At 44.7% G+C, this 23238-nt stretch overlaps 1 protein-coding gene across 13 annotated transcripts in view; it reads right to left on the bottom strand.

Moving 5' to 3' along the window:
- The window catches only part of CTXND1 (cortexin domain containing 1), a 74807-nt gene extending 58169 nt beyond the window's left edge, over positions 1 to 16638 (bottom strand). For 5 of the 13 annotated variants that reach the window (XR_011424829.1, XR_011424812.1, XR_011424821.1 and 2 more), the window contains exon 1: positions 16471 to 16613. The gene's annotated coding sequence lies outside the window, so the exon portion shown is untranslated. Of the gene's footprint in view, positions 1 to 7496; positions 7726 to 12129; positions 12252 to 16470 lie in introns of those variants that run through there. The other 8 variants (XR_011424831.1, XR_011424815.1, XR_011424830.1 and 5 more) reach the window with 5 other exon arrangements.
- Positions 16639 to 23238: the final 6600 nt, after the last annotated feature.

The raw sequence follows: 23238 nt of genomic DNA, 5'->3' as shown, positions 1-23238 counted from the left end.
GACATCTTCAGTGGAATGTCCTGGGATGTTGCTCCTGGCTCCACAAAGTCGCCACAGTGTAGTTCTGTAGTTAAGACCTGGAGCCCTTCCCCTGCCCCACAATTGCTGCCCCACTGTGCCAACCCCTTCCTCTTCTCAATAGGCTTGAATTTGGCTCCTCCCCTCTCATACTGATGGCCTGGAGCAAATCACTTAACCTTTCTGAGCCTCAGCTTGTTCATCTGCAAAATGGGGAGAGCAACAGTAACTACCTCAGGGAGTGATGGTGAGGACTAAGAAGAATTAATATACGTAAGCACTTAGAAAAGGGTCTGGTTCAGAGCAAGCACTACACACTATCCCTCAAACAACTGTCCATCTGGACTTGCCTTTTGCTGGTGTCTTAGTCTGTTCAGGCTGCTATAACAAAATACCACAGACTGCGTGGCTTATAAACCACAGAAATTTATTTCTCACAGTTCTGAGGGCTGGAAGTCGGTGATCAGGGTACCAGCATGGTTGGGTGAGGGCCCTCTTCTGGGTGGCAGACTCTTGCCTGTGTCTGCACATTGTGGAAGGGACTAGAGAGCTTTGTGGGGTCCCTTTTATAAGGGCCCTAATCCCATTATTAGGGCTCCACCCTTATAACCTAAGCACCTCCCAAAGGCCCCACTTCCTAATGCTACCACATAGCGGGTTGGGATTTCAACATATGAATTTGAGGGGACACAAACATTCAAACCATTGCAGCTGGGAACCATACTAAGTTTTGCAGGTTCAAATTCTTAGTGCAACTTTCCTGGGACGTGTTGGATGAAGTAGAATGGGGATCACACTGAGTGCTGCTCAGTCCACTTGGGGAACACCCTACGTCTCAGCCCCCTCTAGGATATTCCCAAGGCACTCTGACGTGGGAGAGCAGCATCGCTAATTATAGCTTAAGGGCCAACTCTGGCCCGCTGCCTCTTTTGGTATGGTCCCTGAGATAAGAATGGTTTCTACAATTTTAAATAATTGAAAAAACTAAAAAACTGCATCATGACATGTGAAAATTATGTGAAATTCCCATTTCAGCGTCCATAAGTAGGTTTATTGGAATACAGCCACACCTATTTGTTGACATATTTATGGCTGCTTTTGCGCTATAGTGACGAGTAGTGTAGTTGCATCAGAGATTACACGGCCCGAAAAGCCTAAATATTTGCTATCTGATCCTTTACTGAAAAACTGTGCTGATTTCTGTGTTAGAGGTTCTGAGAGATCCAGTTTAGCTGTTTTACAATCAGTGTTTCCTAGTTGCATTTGGCTATATCTTTCTTTTTCTTTCAAATGGGATGCGTTCACATTCTGAGCAGTCAGTGACAACCATGCTGCCTTACAGCTCTCCTTGACCTTTCGCTTCTGCTCTCCTACATCCTAGGCCTGGAGGCTTTGCCTTCTAAAGCCCTTCCTATTCAGCTCTTCCTATCCAGGCCCTTCATAAGCCCAGTCTGTACCCAAGTCCCTCCTCATGCTCCCCTGCTGTCCACCCTCAATCCAGTGCCCATGCCAGACTAACCATCCTGAATGACCACATTAATTACCAACCTGCTAGCTCCCCATTGTCCCTAGGCTTAAGTCAGCCCCTTGGCCAAGCATTCAAGGTCTACCATGGCCTGGCTACATCAAAGTTTCTCTGCTTCCTCTCCTGTATGAGCCTCCGTACAGCCCAGCTGCTCTTCTCCATTGTTCCTGACACACTGGATACCTTTGTTCATATTAATTCCTGCACTTGGAATGTCCACCCTAGGCTCCTAGGCCTAGCTCAACTGCTGCTTCCTCCAGGAAGTTTTTCCAGACCTTCAGTGTCCCGCTTCAGAGGTGCATTTACCATAAGACTAATGAGGCTTAAGTTTCAGGGCCCCTCACTCTCATGGGCCCCTTCTAAGAACTTGGGAGGCATGCACTCTAACAATGTATTCATGTGGTTCTATATTTTAGCAAAATTTGCAAAAGCAAGATATATTAACTGCAATTGATTAAGATTGCTGCTTCTTTCTATTCCAACTCCCCACCACTGAGCTCACTTCCCCTCTAGTCTGGATGCCTTTGAGAATCAGCAGCATTTTGGGGATCAGGCCAAGGGAATTTCACCTGCACCTACGTTTAGTTTGCTTTTAGTAGGGCATATTGATCTGGTCCACAGTGACTTGTGTATAAAGAGACTATGTGTAGCAAGTTTTCACTGGCTAGGGATGATTCAAACCAAGGTTTGTCTGATTTGTTGGATAATGATCTTAGGAATACACTCTACTGGCTTTTGTATGCTTAGAGATTCATGGACAGGCCTTTGGTTCCTTAATTAAAGGCAAGTTAGTCTATTTTCAGAGATTTGCCAGCATTTGACACTGTTTCCCACCCTCTGCCTGCTCCCATGTGCTTTCTTGTCTCATGGCCCACCATGCTGCCTGGACATCCCACTTCTCCAAACTGGACTCTTTACTTTTGTCTTATGCATGCTCTCCTCTTGCCTTAAAATGGTCTAGCCCAATCATCTATGTGGCTTTTACTGATTTCTCGTTGGTTTGGCATGAAATACTGACACCTGTGAAGACAAGATGAAGATCATAATACACCACCGCAGTGTGGACATAAAAGACAACTGGTTAGTGAATGCTATCAGTTCAGAATGGTTAAGATTAGTCAGTGTCTAAGAAGGTTGGAAATGCCTTAAGTTCTTACAGCTCATAGATGAAAGAACTTTGATAGAGGTTTCCTCACATATGATAATTTACATGACACGATCAGCAATGAGCTGTGAGGCTAAAAGAGACATTTTCAAATTAAGCCAGTAAAAAGCAAAGTCTGGCCAACTATGCAAGAAGACTGACAATATTTCCATTTTATGTAGAAATGATTTTACAAAAATAGTTGAAATATGAAGAGGAAATCAAAATTCAGCCAAAAATGTTGGAGTAAAGATGTCATGGAGGTGGGTCAAGAAGTTAATTAAAAAGAACTTTGTTAATTTTTTAATGGATTTTGTGATGTGTGTGGTATTTTTCTTTCTTTCTTTTGTTTGTTTTTTGAGGAAGTTTAGCCCTGAGCTAACATCTGCCACCAATCCTCCTCTTTTTGCTGAGGAAGACTTGCCCTGAGCTAACATCCATGCCCATCTTCTAGTTTATATGTGGGACACCTACCACAGCGTGGCTTGCCAAGTGGTCCCATGTTCGCACCCGGGATCTGAACTGGTGAACCCCGGGCTGCCGAGAAGTGGAACATGCGCACTTAACCGCTGCGCCACCGGGCCGGCCCTGGTATTTTTCTTTTTTTTAATTAAAAAATGTAAAATGTTTTTGTCACTTGTAATTTGGTGTGATTTATTTTCTCATTCTAAATAAAGATTCACTTCTGTGCTGAATTTTATTTTCATAATTTTGTATTGCTCTATTAAGGGGCCTTCCCCACATTACATGAACTTTAGGACTCCTAAAACCTGGATCTGCCCCTCTTCCCGTTGCCTTCCTTTCCTGCCTCCTGCTCCTCCTTTTTTATATATTATGCTCCAATCACTGGTTTCTCAGACACAATATGGGCTCTTCCCACTTCCAAGCCTTTGTTCTCACAGACCCTTCTGCCTAGAGACCCACTCCCCTAGGCAATCTTTCAGGCCAAGATCAAACATCACCCGCTCTGATCTGAATTGAAGATCCTCTTTGGGTTTTTTATAACCTTTGGCTTCAAGCATGTTCTGTGCTCAAGCCTGTAAAGGCTTCAGAAGCCGTGTGCCCAGTTCCCACACTCCCTCCCCTCCTTTGAGGGCAGAGACCCCCATTCACCTCTGCTTCTCTGCTCTGGTGTAGAGTGAGTGCTAAGAGGACGTGCACAGTGAGGATGACATCACCTGCTCTGCCTTCCACCCTTGCCCAGTGTCTGGAGGATTGAACAGGCCCCCATGGCTGTACAGAGGGTAGGTACCCACCAAGGCAGCCGTGCCCCTCTGTACCAGCCTGCCTAGGAGCAAGCAGAGCTGCCCCCTTTCCACCCACAGCATGTCAGGAACACGCTGCTGACAAGAAAAACAGGGAGTCCTGATGATCAGAACATTCAGAAAACCATAATGCCAGGCCCACTTCCTGGAAGCCTGCCTACTGCAGACTGGGGAAGTAGGGGCAGAAACACCAAAGTCAAATTCTTCGCATTTTGCTAGTAAAGAACCCAGATATGCGAAGTGGTCATAGGCCCTTTCTTCTGCCTTCTTCACCATCCATAACCCATTTTTTCATTCTTTTTTTTTTCTTTTTTTTGAGGAAGATTAGCCCTGAGCCAATATCTGCTGCCAATCCTCCTCTTTTTGATGAGGAATATTGGCCATGAGCTGACATCCATGCTCATCTTCCTCTACTTTATATGTGGGACGCCTGCCACAGCATGGCTTGATAAGTGGTGTGTAGGTCTGCACCCAGGATCCGAACCAGTGAACCCCAGCCAGCCGAAGTGGAATGTGTGAACATAACTGTTGTGCCACCAGGCTGGCCCCCCATTTTTTTCATTCTTATAATACCCTGTGATATGGGCAGAGCAGGGACTAGCATTCCCTTTTTATAGATGAGGAAACAGGCTCAGAGAGGCCTCCTGATCCAGGCAGGTAACTCTGTGAGCCTATTAAATATTGCATAGGTTGAGAAGACTTGGGGCCAACCTAGAGAGAGAGGGGCTTCACTTTGACTGCATCATAGTCACTCTGAGTCCCCTCTGCTGAGAGGTAGGAGAGAGAAAGGTGTCCCAAAGTGAGTTCCTATACCCCAGGAACTTCACTCTGTCCTTCACTCTGTGCTTTCAGGGATTTAGTGACAAGTTAAGACACCTTTGAAACCTGCAAAAACTCTCCTGACCCACCAGGGGGCTCCCGTGAGTCTGGGGAAGAAGTTGTCAAATTTAGAACTATTGAGGTCTCAGGGTCCCAATGCCCTGGGGGCAGGAAGGGGAAGCCAAGACATGGTCCCATCTGGCTCCTCCTGACCAGAGGAGCTCCGAATTGTATGTTTTGTAAATTGGTCCTCATACTCTACTCCACTAGACAATGCCAAGGCAGTGTCTACATCAAAGGTCACAAGACAGTGGTGTTCTGGTAGATTTGGGCAAGGATATGTTATGTTTGGACTGCAGAGTGGCTTTACGTTGAATTTTGTTTTAATTTTAAAGAATTTCCAATGGAAGATTTTACATAAAATTTAGAATTTCTGTTCTGGGAAGATTGTCAGATCTGGCTACACTGGATGGGCATACATTTCTGCTTGGCAACGTGTAGCTGGAGCTAAGTTGCTGGTGCCCCATTTAGCCTGTTCATAGGTCTCATTTCCTACAGTCTCCACCACTCTCTATTGTCTTAGACCCAGGCTGCTTCAGTCATTTATGCTGCCTGCATGGCCTCTGTAGGCATTGATTTTGCCATCCCAGGCATGTGTTGCTTTAAAGAAGCAGAACATGCAATCTTTGTTATACATGGATGTCAAGAGACTTGAACTTGTACAAGATTTCATCTGTGACCACATGAGCTGCAGCTTCCATCTGCTAATCCTCTGATTCCTTTCAACCACCTCCTCTTTACTCAGGAAGGAGGCTGTGCAAAGAGCTGTTCCCCATTTCCCTTGACCACTACCCAGAACAGGTATTGGTCAGCACAGCTAGCAAGGCCTGGCTTTGGGAGCCTCCAGCTCTCCCATGTGGCCTGTTTGTTGGGGGCTGTTGTAAGCCATCCCAGCCTGGTGAAGACAGAGTTAGATTTCTCCAAAGTATGATGAAAGTTACTCCAATGGGAACCAAGACACTTTATCACCCAAGGAATTCCCTTTGCCCCTGTCACCTTGGCATGCTCTCTGGATCACACCCAGGGAGGCCAAGCAGGGAAGGCACGGGTGGCCACTTAGGGGGTGAGTGGTGAGGGTGGTGGTGGGGGGAACCCTGAAATGGCAGAGTCTTCATTGGTTGGTGCCCAACAGCTGTAGCAAAGGCCTTGGACAAGAGGCCATAGCTGTTCTCTAGGGCTAGGCAGGTAATGACACATTAAGAGAATCCAGACTCTTTAGCATCATCATTTTCCTTCCTTCCTTTCCTGCAAAATTCCAGATGCAAAAGCATCTCTCTCTTTGTCACCCATGGGTAAATAATGCCTCCCAGCTGAGAGCCAGTAAGATGAGGTAGAGAGTGCAGACTTTGCTATCTCAAACTGGGCCTAGTTTGCTGGTCACCAGTGGGGTGGCTTGGGTGAGTCTCTGTGCCTCCTCATGACAAGGGGGCAGTGACATTCATTTCTCAAAGCTGATGGCTTAGATGGAACAATAAACATGGAAGAGCGTTTTGTGTAAGTGGAAAGAGCTGTGTTAATGGCTCCTGGGTGTAGGAAAGCAGTGGGTGTAGGACGCGTTGATGCTCTGGGCCATCTGGAGAGGGAGAAAGAGTCAGGCTCTGCTAGAATCCATTGCAGTGAGCCAGGCTCAGCCATCCTCATCATCGTCCGTGTGGATCTCTGCGTCTGGGCAGAGATCATCACTCAGCACCTGAATGAATTTCACATTCTAGTCACCAAGGGTATGGGAAATGGGAAAATCAATCCAGCCTGTTATTAATTATCCTTCTCTGTTTAAAGTCCTTGAAAGTGTCAGCTTGTTTTCTGCTGAACACAAAGCAATCTTCTCACACTCTGCTAACTCTTCCTTTCCTCTGAGCCCAGCAAGCAAGATTCAAGTGAACAGAGGGGGCCTGAGAATTTATGTGCAAAGCTCCATGCTCAGGACAGTGGGGGACACACTGGTGAAGGATGTGTTGAAATCAACAGTGCTACAATCATCCTTATATTACTAATTCTAGATAAACTGAAGCATAAGGAGGAGCAGCCTGACAGAGGGTCGACTGTGGGAGGCAAGCTGCCTGCTCCTAGGGAAGACACACCTGGAGAGAGCCGGACACCATTCTCCCAGGAGGACGTGCAGCATATTTAGAGGGCTCTATTTCAGGGGAAATAAGGATCCTCTTTGTTGAAGGTCGAGGAGACTCTCTTCTGAGTCTGTGCAGAAGGGCTCATAACAGAGGGACTCAGGTGGGCTGGTCAGCAAGGACTGGGTGGCTTTGCACAGTTCTAACCATGAGAAAGAGTAAATCAGACCAGACACTGCCCTTTGTGATCAGAGCAAAGGTGACATGAGTGACTAGGAATTGCATTTCTCATAAGTTTCCTAGTGATGCTGACGCTGCTGGTCCAGGAGCTGGTGGGCTGGATCTTTCCCACAGAGAAGGGCAAGTTCACCCCCTGATACTTTAGGCACCTTCAGATACACAATCTCATCTGCATTCCAGCAGCTTCCATGGAGAGGGCGAGAGAGCAAGGATTGAGAGTAGGGGCCAGAGCCGGTCCTTGGGTTTTGAATCTCAGCCCATATCCCATTTACTAGCAATGCAACTTGGGCAAATTGTTTAACATCTTGGTGCCTCAGTTTCCTCACAGGCAAAATAAGGGTGATGATTAGAGCACCAACCTCATAGAGTTAGGGTGAAGATAGAGGAGTGACATTGCAGAAAGCACTGAGCACACTGGCACACGTAGAGATGGTGGCACAAACACAGGCTGCCGCTATTCTGTGCCTCTGGGGTGAGGACTCGCAGCCAAGCAGTTTAGAAGAATCAGGCCTTGGGCATCCAGGCCCTTTAGGATCTGACCCCAACCAGCCTCATGTTGCCAGTGGCAATCCTCTGTTTTCCTGAGGACTGAAACAAACATTATTCATGAAGAGCCAGTTCAGGCTATTTATGCGTAAACAAATAACAATGATTTGTTTTGCTTATGAATCTGGAGGTTGACTGGGCTGAGTGGGGTGGTTCTCATTTGGAATTCTGACATGCAGTTACAATCAGATGGTGGTTGGGCTGGGGTCCTCTGGAGGACTCCTTCACTCACATGTCTGATGTCCAAGTTGGAAGACTCACACAGCTGGGGCACAGCAGGCATTGCTGTCAACAACGTGGTCTCTCCATATTGTGGCCTCAGGCAGCTGACTCTGGGTACAGTGGCTCAAGGGGAGTATCCCAAAAGAGGTCAGCATTTAGCCACATAGCCTTTTCAAATCCAGCTCTGGAAGTCACAAACCATCACTCCCATATTATTTTATTCATTCAGGCAGCCACAAAACCTACCTGTGTTAAAGGGGAAGGCCATGGAAACCACCTGTTGGTGGAATAAGTGTCAAAGAATTTGTAGACATGTTTCAAAACCATCCTGAAGCTCTGTCCCTTCTGCCCCATCCCTGTACGCCGTCACTCTCTCTCCCTGAAACGCCGCCTGCCTACTGCTGCTGCTCAAATGCGCCTCTTGTTCAAAGCCCTCATCAACCTCCATCTCAAAGATCTTTCCTTGTCCCTGCCTCATGCCACCACTGAACCCCACAGCCTCCTGTGTTCATGACCACATTTATTGCGTTTCGTTCTCACAGATTCCAATTATGTAAACAAGCAAGTGAACAATAACACCAAAAAGGTATGTATAGGGGGAAAAACTGGAGGAACCACTAAAATGACAGTTATGTGCCTGGGATCATGGGTAGTTGCTGTTTCCTTCTTTTACATTTTTCAGTATTTTCTAAAACTTCTACAAAGTACATCCAAACCTTGAATAATTGGAAAAATATTTTCCCAAAACAAGTACATTTAAAAATAGGCGGTAAACATTTCTTGCTCTGAATCCAAAGGACTCAGCTATTAAGCTAATAAAATCTTTGTCCCCCAAAGAAGAAAATTATTTGTAATTCCAAAGTTTACCCTACATAAAGGTGAAAAAATACCATAAAATAAATCAAAGGTGAACAGAAAGAATCTTTCTGATGTATAGATTGAAACTGGAGCAATTCTGAACTTTTGTTGAAAAGGAGTAATGGTTAGAAGACACAATTGCATCAGACCTAGAAGCACAGGTTTCTTTCCAAATATGGGCTTCACTGCTTGTCCTCCTGTGATTTCCCAGGACCCGTGCAGTGAAGACTGAGGCCACGCCAGCCTGGACTGTGAAGATTTGACTACAGGCAACACGGACAGCCGATTGTGTCATGACCTTTGTGGAAAACAGGAAATTATGAAATGCTGTTGTGTGAAGCACGTTGTGGAAGTTAACGTGTGTCTCCTTAGGTCTAGAAGGAGAAACAGGGCATTCCTGTTTCTGTCCAGACAGAAAGAGCTGTGGATTTTGAGGGATTCATAGTTTAAATCAAGCAAGGGTGCAAACTGCTAATTTTCTCAAGCAGTGTTGGTGATTCTCAAACTTTAGACCCTTAAGTTTAGTGTGCCTAATAATCTCTCTCAGAGCTTGTTAAAAAGCGCATTGTCAGCTCTGTGCTGGGAAATTCTGGGCCAGGCGTGCGGGGTTGGGCCTCTGAATCTGCATTTTACAATGAGCCTCCCAGCTGATTCTTTGAGAATTTCTCTGGGGCATTCTTGCAGGGTGAGGTATGCTTTTACAATCAGATTCAGATTCCACATGCATTTCTCCAGGCCTGCTGTGTGATAAGCATGGTGCTAATTTCACATATTCTCTGTAAACTCATCCTAAGATTTAGAAGGTCAGTATTCATATTAAAATTGAGGATGAAGGAGTTAAAGTTTTCCTGGATTAGGATCAAACCGTGCCTGTACCCAAAAGGTTAACATGGGAAACAAAGCGACCGAAGTTTCTGAGCTTGCCTTGCAGAACAGCAGGAGGACCGCTGATCAGCTGAGCGGCTTGCTCACAGACCCCAGCTTGACTAAGCATCTTGCAGAAGCATTGAGAAGCTACAATCACTGACTGTAAACTTTACAGATCACAGACTAAAAATCTACCTCGTGCAACACGTAGAACCCCCTGAATTTGCACATGAAGAAATATGAAACCCATAAAGAAATATGAAAGACAGTCGCCCCTGAGCAGAGGACTCTCAGAACTTCATCCCCCAAGGTCACATGCTCTCCTCCCCATCTTATTCTCACAATGTGCTTTGGAAAAACACTTAGAACTGCACGTATGCAAGCTAATCTGTAACTAGTAGAAAGAATAACTTGTCAGCAGAAAATGTATGTCCTCTGCCCAAACTGTTCCTTCTGTCCCAGGTAAGGAAGTAGCTGAAGTTTTCTTAGATTCCTCAGGCATGTTGCTTTCAGCAGATGCACTGTGGAGAGGCGCCCAACGTTCTGCCGTCATCCACCACCAGACATTTCCGAGCCTCCTTCCCAACCCCGTTTGCCTTTTATAAGTCATTTCCAAATCAGTTCCCCCTTAAGATATTTTTTGGGGGATGTTAGGCCACCACCTTCTGATTTGCTAGTTTATTTTCTTTCTCTACCACCACCTGCTTGGCCTTCTTTCTTGCGGCAAGCAGACTGAACCCTTGCATGGTATCAATATCTCCATTTTACACATGAGAAAACCGGTTCAGAGTAGCAGGTGATTTGTTGGTGGTCACACAGCTATAAGTTGCAGAGTTAAGATTTGGAGGCAGGTCAGTGGAATTTGACAACCAGAGGCCCTTATCTTTCTTCTGGGAGAATATCTCCAAGGTTCCATAATTTGTGAGTCTAACCAACTAAGGTATTGATTACTGGTCACTCTCTTCCCCACCCTTCCACCATCCTGGCCATATTCCACATGTCGGAAGCCTTTTCCCTAAACTGTCCCTCATCCCCCACCACCTCTGCTTCTGAGATGCTTCTAAAAGGGGAATCTTTTGTTTTGTGAGCTGTCGAAGGAGTCCCTCCTTGGAGTCACAGATGGAGAACACCTCCTCTGAATGGGGGGTGGGTAGCCTTAGGGGGGCGGGGACTGGAGTGTAAGAGGGGAATCATTTCTGAAGAGTAGTCTGATACTCGAAACTGCAAATCCACCTTCCCCACACTAACACAGATATCCTTTATCTTTCTAAGGAGTTTTCTCAGAAATCAGAGAAATTGCTGAAGAAGACAAATTTTAGGAGAGTTATATTTCACTGGGCACATATATTGATTAATAATAATGTCCTCGCACACTTGGAGATGTGGCCACCAGGATGGTCACAGCTCAGTTTGCCAAAAGTGACAACTTTTCTCTCTTTTTCTGCAGACACTGAAAATGAACATATTAATATTTTAATTGGGGCCCAGGGAAGGGGAACCCATGCTCTGACCATCACTGAAGAACTCTGCCTTGTGGTTGATACTGATGGAAGCTGGCTCACTTTCTGGGATTTGAGTCCAGAACATCCATTTTTCTAGACCATCAGCCCACTGAAGAAGAGCACCTCTCCCAAACATCAGTTAATGAGAGGGGGGAAAAGACTATTTCCAAGAGTTAGGCTATCTTGGAAGCTAAACGGCCATATCATTGATGGAAGTTTGGATCGCAGGTCCATCCATGCCCTCCAGGGATCTGGTGCTTGTGGCTGTGCCCATGCACAGCTCACTGCTGTACCAGCCTGGACTGCACCCTCTCAGACAGAAGCGGACCAAGTTCAAGTCTCATCCTCTCAGATGTTGTTATGGATTTAATTGTGTCCCTTTGCCCCCCAAAATTCATATGTTGAAGTCCTAACCCCCAGTACCTCACAGTGTGATTGTATTCAGATATAGGACCCTTAAAGAGATAATTAAGGTAAAATGAGGTCATATAAGTGGGCCCTAATTCAAAATGACTGATGTCCTTATAAGAAGAGGTGATTAGGACACAGACACACACAGAGGGACGACCACGTGAAGACACAGGGAGAAGATGGCCGTCAACAAGGCAAGGAGACAGGCCTCAGAAGAAATCAACCCTCTTGACACTTTGATCTTGGACTTCTAGCCTCCAGAACTGTGAGAAAATAAATGTCTGTCGTTTAAGCCCCCAGTCTGTGGTGCTTTGTTATGGCAGCCCAAGCTGACTAATACAGATGTCCTGGTTGTACAAGTTACACATGATTCGATGCACCTGCTTCAGTTCCCCAGGTGGGCAGAGACACGGTCCCTGAAGCCCACCAGCAACACTGCATTGGAATAATCTGGAGGCCCGACAGCATATATTTTGTGCCTCCTTCTTAGCAAGTCTTGGGGCACGTTGGCTGCACAGGGGTAGTTTTTGTCAATGCCCCTGTGGTTATAGGAGGGGCATGGGGGAAATGGGGAGGGGGCCATCACCTTACTCCTGTGGCTTAAAACTCGTCAATATCTTCTTATTGTCTGCAGTACCCAATTAAACACCATTTCATGAGCCAACTCCGGGCAATTGTTGAGAAGGATTTAGAGGACTCATTCTGGCTCTGTGGGAAGAAATGTCATGATTGATTAGCAATGTCTGCTCCGGGCAAGGGAGGAAGGCATGACAGACACGTGCCATCTATTTGCAGTCTTTTAGAACATAGGGAGCTCCATCTGAACCAAGGAGAAGTCAGTGTAGCCAAAGGGAGCTGGATATGATGACAAAGGTCATACAGTTCTAGGCCACTTGTTGGTTATCAATGCCAATAGCTGGCTGACAAACAGATGTCATCATGCCTGCCACCTCTGGTCAACTTGTCATGGCCACCTGAGCATGAAAATTCATGTCCATGCTCATGTCCCTGGAACTCCCCAATGTCTGCCATGGGCCTGGACTGCAGGAATGGGGGCATGATTCTCTGTTTTTCTGACCCTGATGCAATCTCCAGGAGGAATTCAGGGTTCCTTTCTAAAACCCCACGCCAAGGGCAGGGATGAAATGCCATTCTGAAGTCTGTGGGATTCTATGGGCCAAGGCACTAGGAGTCAGATCTTTTAGAGGAAGGACACAGACACCCGAGGGCCTGGCCTCCCTACCTGGGACATGCATACCACTGAGGGTGCAGGAGAGTGGCCCAGGAAAAAGGGCATGTCTTTCCAGAGTGGTACCTGGTAGGCTGCCTATTTTCTATTAAAACAAAGGTGTATTACAGAGTAGAATAAAATATTTAAAAATAACTAAACATGAAAAAATAAAGAATTAAAGGATTAAAAATTAAAAAATAATTCCATGGGTACAGAGTGAAACTATATACTGAACATGAAATGAGTGCCTTGAGGTCAGTCATTTACTGAGACCCCAGGGTCACATTCCCTCTTCAGTCACAGGGTCAGCAAGTGGGCAGAACATGATGAAAGGGGCTTGAGGCCAAAGCTGTAAGCACACTGGGGGATGCTCATTTGTGTGGAAGCCCCTCTGTGCTACAGGGGCCTCTCAGAAGCCTGTGGCTCAAGGGGTAAGTGGTGGCGGGGGATTCTGAGATTAGGTATCCCAGCCTGATCCTTCCCATCTAGGACATTCTCTTCCTATGTTTCCCTTGAAATAAGTTTCCCAGTGGGGCTCTACTTGGAGGGCTTAAAGCATCACCGTTCCTGGGGGCACTGCAGGGACCCCTCCAGGAATGTCCAGCCCTAGCAGCATGTGTTCAAGAACACACAGAGGAAATCTACTGAGCACCAATGTCCACGGTGAAGATAGGAGCCGACTGTGGAAGATGAGCTTCACAAGGACTTCATTTGTGAAACAACTACTATGCCCCGAGCTCTTTCACATTGTCAACTATGGTTTCCACAGCAACCTAGCAAAAAAGGCAATATTTCCCTAAGTTTATAAATGTGGAAACTGAGTCTGAGAAGGAGCTAGGGGCTTCCATGCAATAACTGATTGTAGTAGAGACCAATTATAGAAGGACCACTCTGTAGGTCCCAAAACATGAATTATCTCATTTAATTTCATCCTCATGAAGTGGAATTGGTGATCATAGTTAAATGCATCTGCCCTTTTTTTGAGTCCTGACTCTAAATCAGGGATGTTTTCCTTTGAGCAACCTCATATGATAGGTACAGCATAGGTGAGAAGAAGGTAAGTTTCAAAATTGGATGATCCCAGTTTGGAATACCAGCTCTCCTACTCTGAATTAACCTTGGGTACTTCAAGTTGCTTCTCTGATCCCAAGTTTCCTCAACAGGAAAATGGGGATAATAATTGTTACTCTAGGAATTAAATGACAGTAGATATCAAAGGCTTAGCATATAAGTGCTTAACAAATAGAACTGACTTTCAGGTACTGGTTCTCCTGAGGTTTTATGAATGAGAGAACAGAAGCTCAAAAAGGCACTCACTTAAGGTCATCTGATGAGTGACAGAGCCAGGACTAAATGCTGATCTGTCAGATGCAAACATCGTGTTCTTTCTCCCCTATGTACACAAGATAACTGTCACAGGGCTGATCCTGAGTCATCAGGAAATGCATAAATCCCCATTAGCCAGCTCTCTGATGGTAGGAAGTATGTAATGCACTTTAGGAATATTTCCTTCCAAAACAATTAAAATATTTGAAAATGTTGTCCCTTTTAATATTTTAATGTGAACTTCAGTCATCTAAAAAATTCATGGACAGAGACCAGTTCCAGAGCTTTCACTGCCAAAATTCGGAGTCATTATGGTTTTCCTCCACATCATTAACCTTGGAGTCTTGGAACTTCATCAATTTTATAAACACGGTTCTTTCTATTGTGGCTAGACGAGATAATTTCAGGACACTTTCTTTGATACCATTTCATTTTCCATTTAGATCTTGGAAATCATGTGGACTTTGAATGATACCATGCACAAACCACCTTAGGACTGCAGATTTTGAGTTTGCTCTGATGGTGTGTCCTGGTAGTGTAAATATTTGTTGGAGAAAGATTAACTAGCAAGCCAGTATATTCAGAATCTCTGCCTCTTTCATTATAAACTAGTAAGGAAATAAACTGGAAAGATATACAATTCTCTAAATCATAAATTATAAGCAGTCATTGAACTTCTAGGCGAACTATTTTTTTTCAGGCTAATTAAGGTTCATGCTACTAGAAAACAACATTTATTCCACCATAACCTTGTTTATTTTAAATTTACATCTTAAATATCTAATGGCCAGAAATTTGCTATCATCTTCCAACTGTATTTGAGTCCAGAGAGAGACACATTAAATGTCATACATTCACTACTCGCATGTTGTTCAGAAATAATAAAAACAATTGGAAAAAGTGATTGGGAAATCAACCATTTGGAACAAGAATACATTAATGCAAAGATTACAGAGACTAAACAGACAGATTACCCACAATTTCTCTTTTGGATAAATGTGAAGTCATTTATTTCAGAACAGTTTTTCAAGGGTAAGTTTTTGCTTGCCAATTTTCCTTCTAATGTGTCTTCAAAGCTGGTACATATCTTATGCTGAGCCATCCCTGAAAATGTAGCTTTAACTCAAATCCAACTTGCAAATCACATCTAAGGCCTTGGATATTTGGCTTTATGACGTCCTAAACCCACTGTGCAGGTTTACAAAGACCACAAATCAGGTTTTACTGCAGTCTGTCTCAAGCGGCGGCTTAGGAAAGGGAGGGAAGGACAGGAGACTTGAGTTCCCCAGCCCCTAGGCATGGGTCTCCTAACTCACTGATACATATTTTATATAAATAGTGAGACTACATTACAGATACTCTAATCCTCTGGCTGGCATCTCAGGAGGCTCAGGTAAACCAACACAACGATTGAGAAGATCCTGCAAGCTGATGCAGAAGTGGATGAAAATGGAACCTCTCCCAGTGAAGGCAGCATGGACGCCCTGTCTGGGACTTTATTTCTGGATCCAAGGCCACATTGTGACCTTATTGCCTTGGTCTTTCCTGACAGTCTTTCCCTTCCAGAACTTCCCCCGTGGGCAGTAGAGACTGCTATAAAATTTGCTTCCATAATACATTCCCAAAAATAGCATCCAGAGCCATTTTTCACTTCTACATTGATATAGGAAAAAATATTTGAATATTTGTATTAGGCTTTTGGCTGCAGATCAGGACAAAATCCAAGTGAGACTTGACATTTTAGAAAGTCTGCAGCCAACAGAACTTTTCCCAGAAGTTACATCAATTGCGACCTTCATCAGCTACACTGATAAAAATCTGTTCTGTGTGACTGTCAGCCACAAGAAGGGACTGAATTTTAAGCACTGAACTTGACGAGAACAAATTTCTAACTTTGATCCAGTTTCAGCTCACACTCCTCAAACCCCTCCATGGCAGAGCAGCCGAGGGCCCCCACATGGAGAGCTGCTGGCTCAGGACAGTGACAGTGCTTGAACACAGCGCAACACTTTTTCGGGTTTTTGCGACTCGAGCCCCGCAGCACAACTGGAGCAGCTGCAACGCAAGCCGGGTGCGGCTCCCACCCAGGCGGGGCAAGGGCTGCTGCTACCTGCCGGCGCGGGGCTGGCTCTCCCCGTCGACCGAGGTGCGTACCGGGCGCAGTGCCGCGGAGGAGGGGGTCCGGCTCTGGGCGGCCACGAGGGTCCCCTCACAAGCGGAACTCGGCCCAACCTCAGAGCGTAGATCTTCTGCCTGCGGCCAGTGGGCCTGGAACCCACCCGCGCGACACCCTCTCAGCGCCGCCGATGCTGCGCCCCCTCCCCGCAGGCGCCGCGGCGGCGGGTCCCGGGATGCTCCCGCAGTCCTTACCTGGCGAGGGCCGTCCCGTGCGCTCGCGGGGCCCTGGCCCGGCCGGGTCGCAGGGGACGCGGTGGCCGCTGCCCAGGCCCGGCTCGGCGGGCAGCGACTGGGCTGCGACTGAGTCAGTGCCCCGGCGGCGCGCGCGAGCTCGGGCCGGCCGCCGAGAGGGGGCTCTGAGCGGAGCCGTGGCCTCCCTGGCATTTTAAAGGCGATGCAGCTGGATGCTGTTCAAGCGGAAACGCAGGGAGAAACTTAGCTCCCGGGCCTGGTGCGGCCAGCGCGGGGAGGGGGCCCAAGAGCCCCTTGCCGGCACACAAACCAGCCTGGGCTTTCCTGACATGCTCTTCAAAAGCATCCCTTTCAGATATTTCCTTTAGGAGAAAACAAATACCTCTGTCAAAGCGTCAGCCTGAACTGTGCTTAATAGCGAGACAAACATTTCCATTAAAGTTAGCAGTAGGACCAGGAGGCCGGTTTGGAAAGTCTCATCAATGCAATTAGACTAGAGAAGAAACTAAGGTGTCAAAATACCGAAGTTGTGGCCTTGTAAAACCAAAAAAAAAAAAAAAATTTTCTTTTTTTTTAAATTGGAAATCAGGAGAAAAATGATGACTATTTGCGGGGGATATGATTGTCTATTGAAAAATTCAAACTGAAGATTGAGTGAGCCTTTTCCAATGCACTGGCCAGTTACAAAGTAAACATGCAAAATTAACGGTGTTCTTGTGCACTTACTACCCAATTAGAAATGTAAATGAAAAATCTCACTCTCACTGATAGCCAAACCATAAATAGCTAGGAATATAAACTTATCGGGGAATATGCTCTACTTTGTAAAAGACTTCTACTTTCTACTAGGGGACCAAAGAAGGCTTGAAACTATTAAGACACAATCCTCATTCTTGGACAAGAAGAAGTGAACATTGTAGCCCTGTCACATCCTCTTTATCTGTAAATTCAATACAATCTCCATCAAATTCCAAGTAAAATTTTCTTTTTAACTTGACATGATGATTCTAGGTCTTGTGTGGAAGAATAGAGAGAGAGCAGTCAACAACAAGTTGATCAAGAAAGGTATAAGAGAATCCAGCCCACCGAATACTAAAATGAAAGTGCACACATGCATGCATGGATGAATGAGCGAATAAAATACAACATTGACTGGGTGCTTACTACTTAAGGAAGTGCTTTATATGTATTAATGCATTTTATTCCTCATTACAACCCTATGATGCAGATATTAATATTGCTGTCACCTTCAGGGATAGAAAGCCCAGTAGGATAAATCCCAAAGTCACAGAGCTGGAAGTGGGGATCAGCAGTTTGATGCAGGCATTCTGCCTCCAGATCTATGCATCTGTGCTTGAACCTCTGTCACACTACTCTGCCTTTATCACAAAGCAGCGGTGATTAAAAGAGCATGTTAGTGTCCTAGAGATGACTATTCAATGGAGTAGGACAAAGAACCTTTAATTAGAAGTATGTGAGGAATTGTAGTGTTTAAGGGGGCACTTCAAATTGACAGAATAGATGGAGTTTTCAAAAAATGAGATTGGAATAACTGGATAGTAATTAGTGGGAGCTGATTTCCCACCTAGTTCGCTAGACCAAAATAAATTCCAAATCCATCAAATATTGAATGTAAAAAAGTGAAGCCAAAAAATAATTGGATGAATATTTGTTATAAACCTGGGACTGTGAAAGCCTTTCTAAATATATCACAAAATCATAAAGGCAAAGATTGATAGATATGATTATTAAAAATTCAAATAAATTTCTTTAAGAAAAAAGACACCATAAACAGAATTAAAAACTAAATGACAAACTGGAAAAAAACTTACTATATGTATGACATAGGATTGCTGTATTTAAGAAATAGAAATACAAACACTCAGTTAAATTTGAGTTTCAGGTAGACAATGAACAATTTTTAGTATGAGTATGTCCCATTTATTGTTTATCTGAAAGTCAAATTTAACTAGAGGTCTTATATTTTATCTGGCAACCTTAAGATGACAGCAAAATTTTAATGTATATGGTTTACATTATAATCATAATAATCACATATAACCAATTATATAAAGTATAGTCATTAATGAAAAAGATAATCACCTCAACAGAAGAGGGAATAAAAGAGACAAACAGGCAATTCACAAAGAAGAAATACAAATGTCTAATCAATAGAAAAAACTCTCTAGCAATTAAAGAAATGCGAATAAGTCTGAAAAGTTGTACTTTTTACCTACTAGACTGGCAAATTTTAAAATATTGATAAAATTCAGTGCTGGTGAGAGGCTTGGGGAAATTGGCATTCTCTCTCACCATTGGTGAGAATGCAAATTAGTACAGAATTTCCAGAAAGCAGTTTGGGAACAAATAGAATACTTTATGTGCATAGCAATAAACCATGCAAATCCATTTTCAAGAATTTAACAAGATAATTTGACAAGTGAACAAAATGCATGGTGCAGATGTTTATCGCTTTGCATAAATAATTTATAATAGTGAAAAATAGGAAACAACCTAAATGTCTATAGCTAGAGGATAAGTTAATTAAATAATAATAACATTGAGACTTCACTGCAATGCAGGCACTCTCCTAAGCACTTCCTGTGTGTTAATTTGTGTATTAAAACAAAACAAAATGAAACAAATCCCTTCCACCCCTCACCGCATCTCCTATGAGTAGGAAGACACTATTAACGTCTCTGTTTTACAGAAGGAGAAGCAGGACAGAGAGGTTAAGCAACTTTCCTAAGGACTCACAGCTGAAAAATGGGAGAAAGGGATTTAAATAGAGACAGTTTGCCTCCGGAGACCATGCTCTTAGCTCTTGTGCTATGCTGTGTACTTAGTGGAATCTCACAGATAGCATGCAAGGATGAATTCATCCATAGGGTGGAAAACTATGTAGCCATTGACAATGACAATGTGACTCTACACTTGTTGGCATAGAAAATGTTCATAGCATATTATTAAGTGAAAAAGTAAGTTTCCAAAACCGTAATGCTATAGACTGATTGTTTGTGTCCCCCTCCCAAATTCATTTGTTGAAACCTAATCCCCAGTGTGATGGTTGGGCCTTTGGGAGGTGATCAGGTCATGAGGACAGAGCCCTCATGCATGAGATTAGTGCCCTTATAAAAGAGACCCCACAGAGCTCCCTGCCCCTTCAGTCATGTGAGGACTCAGCGAGAAGACAGCTCATCTGTGAAACAGGATGCTGGCTCTAATCAAACACCAAATCTGCCAGCACCCTGATCTTGGACTTCCAGCCTCCAGAACTGTGAGAAATAAATTTCTGTTGTTTATAAGCCACCGGGTTTATGATATTTTGTTATATCAGCCCAAATGAACTAAGACACACATACATAGTATGATCCCATTTATGAAAAATTGAATCTATTTATATATGGCCATATGGATGGGCATAGAGAACTATCTGGATGAATAATCACCAATATATTAACAGCCTTTCTTTCTGAATGATGGGATTTCAGGGGATTTTTTACTTTCTTTTTTATACTTTTCTAAATGACTTAGGTGTTAAAATTATCAACATAGGTTATTTAAATATCAAGAAAAAAATGAAAACAAAATTTTGGGGGAAAATTCCCATCTTATGATTTAGTCCTTCGGCATCTTGACGTTCTAGGCTTTCCCTAAATTAGTTGTCTCTCTCTCCAAATTCTGAGAGCTCAGATCCCTGGCTGAGGACTCAGCCTGGAGGATCCTGCAAGTTCTCAGCCCCAGGTGGATCCCAAGCGTCCTTCGTGCACCTCCTGCCTACCCTCTAGCTGAACGAGGAGGACAGTGCACTGGGCCACTTCAGGGAAAGCCTCGGTGCTGTCATGAAAGGTGCTGAGAACCTGTGTAAGTGCTATTTATTCACTGGGCCTCAGTGTCTCATCTGTAAAATGAGATGTATCAGTTAGGGTTCTAGTCGCAAGGGACAGAAATCCAACTTAACTTTCTTAAGAAATAAAGCATATTCCCTGGAAGGATTAGAGAATCCAAGGAGAGTAAGACAATCGAGGCAGAGTAAGGAGCGAGATGCAAATGTGCCTAAAGGGCTGCTGGAGCCATTGGCTCTAAGGCTTCTCTCTCTACTCCCTGTCTCTGTTTCTGTCTGGGCATCTGTTTCCTTCTGCCCTTTAATTCTACCCTCGTTTCCTCTCATCCTCAATTCATGAGAACATGGCTGGCTCCTGAGTTTTAGATAACAACTTCAGTCACCTAAAGAGATTAATTGTCTTGGTACTTGGTAGTTTTAAAATTTCTAAGTGGGGGCTTCATTAACCCAGTTTGGGACAAATGCTCACTAGTGGGGCATCATCACTCAGGACAGACTGGGTTACACTGTTGTTACAAACAATCCCTAAATCTCAGTGTCTTACTGCAATAGAGTTTACCTGTCACTCACATTGTGCATCCATTGTGCGTAGGCTGTGGTTTGGCATCATGTTGGGAACCCCACTTGGGAACTCAACCTGAAGAAGTAGTTTATATAGGGAGCATTTCGGTCTAATGGCAGAGGGAAAGAGAGGACACAGCAAACTTTGGGTTGGCTCTTAAAGTTGCTGACAGAGCAAGTCACATGGCCGAGCTTAATGTCAGTGGGACAAGGAAGTCTCCAGCTCCTTCAGAGCAACAATACAGCCTCCCACAGCCAGTAAACTGTGGCCAAGGGGATGGGGTTGTAACAGAATATGACATTGATCATCACAACTATTGGCTGGAACAGGCAGTGATGTCATGTTCTGACATGTCTCCATCCAGAGAAAAAGGAATGGGAACATTAAGCAGACAACTGCATAAATCTTGACCACAGTTGTCATTAAGTTAGGACTCCATGAAGTTGGAAGGGGGCTAAATGGTCCATGAGGGCAGTGAGGGCACACTGGAAGGAATGCAGGACTTGGAGCCAGATAGCCCTGCATTCAAGTTCTCCCTCGGCAACTCACTAGATATATCGCCATGGCCAAGTCACAGCATTTAATGTCTTCTCGATCATGAAATAGAGATAACAGTTCTTGCAGGATTGTGGCAGAGATCAAATGCAAACCGCTTAGCAGAAGAGTCACAGGGTGGGCCTCTTTGTTAATCTTTGAAAAGAGAAAGTTACCCACTTGCTTCTGCTCAGTGTCCACTGGGAGCAAATCAGTGTAATCCCTCATGAAGGGATGTCCAATTTCTGAATTTTGTCAAATTAAAAAGCAAATTCACTTGTTATCCCCAAGATGAGTTTATTTGAGAATAGCCAAAAGAATTGCAATTCGGGATGTGCATGCTATGGTGAACCATAGGCAAATTTGGAAAAAAAAGGAGGGGAGATTGCTTTTGTAGAGAAAAAGGGGGAGTAAGTAGGGGCTGTTCTAAAAGAAAGTCTATTGGGGGAATGTAACAGTTTAGAGCAGCGACGGCTTCTCATTGCCTGAGCTGTGGCTTTTCTCATTGGCTGGGCTGTTGCCAGGTGGGGAGAAAAATCTTCTTTCAGTAGTAAAGTAGTTGTACTTGCTGTGAGAGATGCAAGTTGGTGTATCTTTTTGATGTAATTGACAGTGTGTGATAGGGTGTGAGAGCTCCCCCTGCAGGCCTTCCTGACTCCAATTTAGTTAAGATTTCTTTTATTAATTTCCATTGTTTTTAACTATGGAACTTCTTCTTTCGCTTCAAAAGTTCAAAACAGAAGCCTATTTCAACAGAATTAGTTGAGTGTCACTAACTTTTACCTAATTTTGGTGGACGCTTGAGCACTGCAGCCAGCATATATGGGAGCCTGCTCTCTTTGTGGCAGGGACAAAAAGTAGGGTGGCACCAACCTTACCCTGTCTCTTGCCCTTCTATGCTTGGAGCTGTCACTATTGGCATCAGCTTGTACCCCAGTGATGCCATCAGAGTCCTAGAATCTGTACCCCTGGGTCCCTAGTACATTCACAGGTATCAATGTCTTTGTGCAGCAGGTGACGTGCACCTATGACCACATCAGAAAGCAGGCATGCAGCTTCCTGATGGCCATTTCCTGCTGACAGCCCAGGGATTCCTTTATTTTAGGGGTGGGATTCTCAAGGGGACAGTTAGGGAAAAATATTTCCGAAGTCTCTGGCTCTAACCCAGCGTGGGATGGATTACGGCTGAACATAGTAGGTTTTCCATCTGAGGAGATATTCAGCGAGAGGACAGAGGCCAGTGGTGCCCTAAAGCCAGCCTGTACTGGCTTGCAAGAGCCAGTTTTAAATTTTCAGGAATTGGAAAGCCAGTTCTTAAGCTACTGGTAGCTTGTAATTGCTCATTTTCAGTGCAGCGCAGCACTGGGGGATGGCCACTGCCTGGGGAGCTGACGAAGGATTTGAGCTCTGGCACAGGCTGGTGGAGCTTGTACTGGTTTCTCCAAGGTTCCTTCCAGACCCAAGGTTCCTGGCTGCCCTGGGCCTGGATGAGGCAGCTTACTGTCTGTGGCTGTCTGGTTCATGGTCTCAGTCAATGGTGGCCTTCTCTTGAATCCCACAGGGAGAGCACATCCAGAGAGACCAGCGTTGCCATGTGTAAGGAGGTTCAGGCAGCAGATTCCACTCTGCCTAAAATCCTGGCATCCTTTCTGATACTCTTTCTCTTACTCCTCACTTACAATTACTAGTTAATTAAGTTAGTTCTATCTAAAACATACATTCTGAATTTGACCACTCCTCCAAATAGTGGCCAAATCTCCCCCTCTAAAACCTACTACTGCTTTGTACAGAAACCTCCAGTGTTTTCCCATTTCACTCAGAGTGAATC

This window comes from Equus caballus, chromosome 1 (assembly GCF_041296265.1).
Source record: "Equus caballus isolate H_3958 breed thoroughbred chromosome 1, TB-T2T, whole genome shotgun sequence".
In the NCBI taxonomy this organism is placed as follows: Eukaryota; Metazoa; Chordata; class Mammalia; order Perissodactyla; family Equidae; genus Equus; species Equus caballus.
The sequence above is the reverse complement of the archived record's forward strand: the minus strand, read 5'-3'. Positions and strand labels throughout refer to the sequence as shown.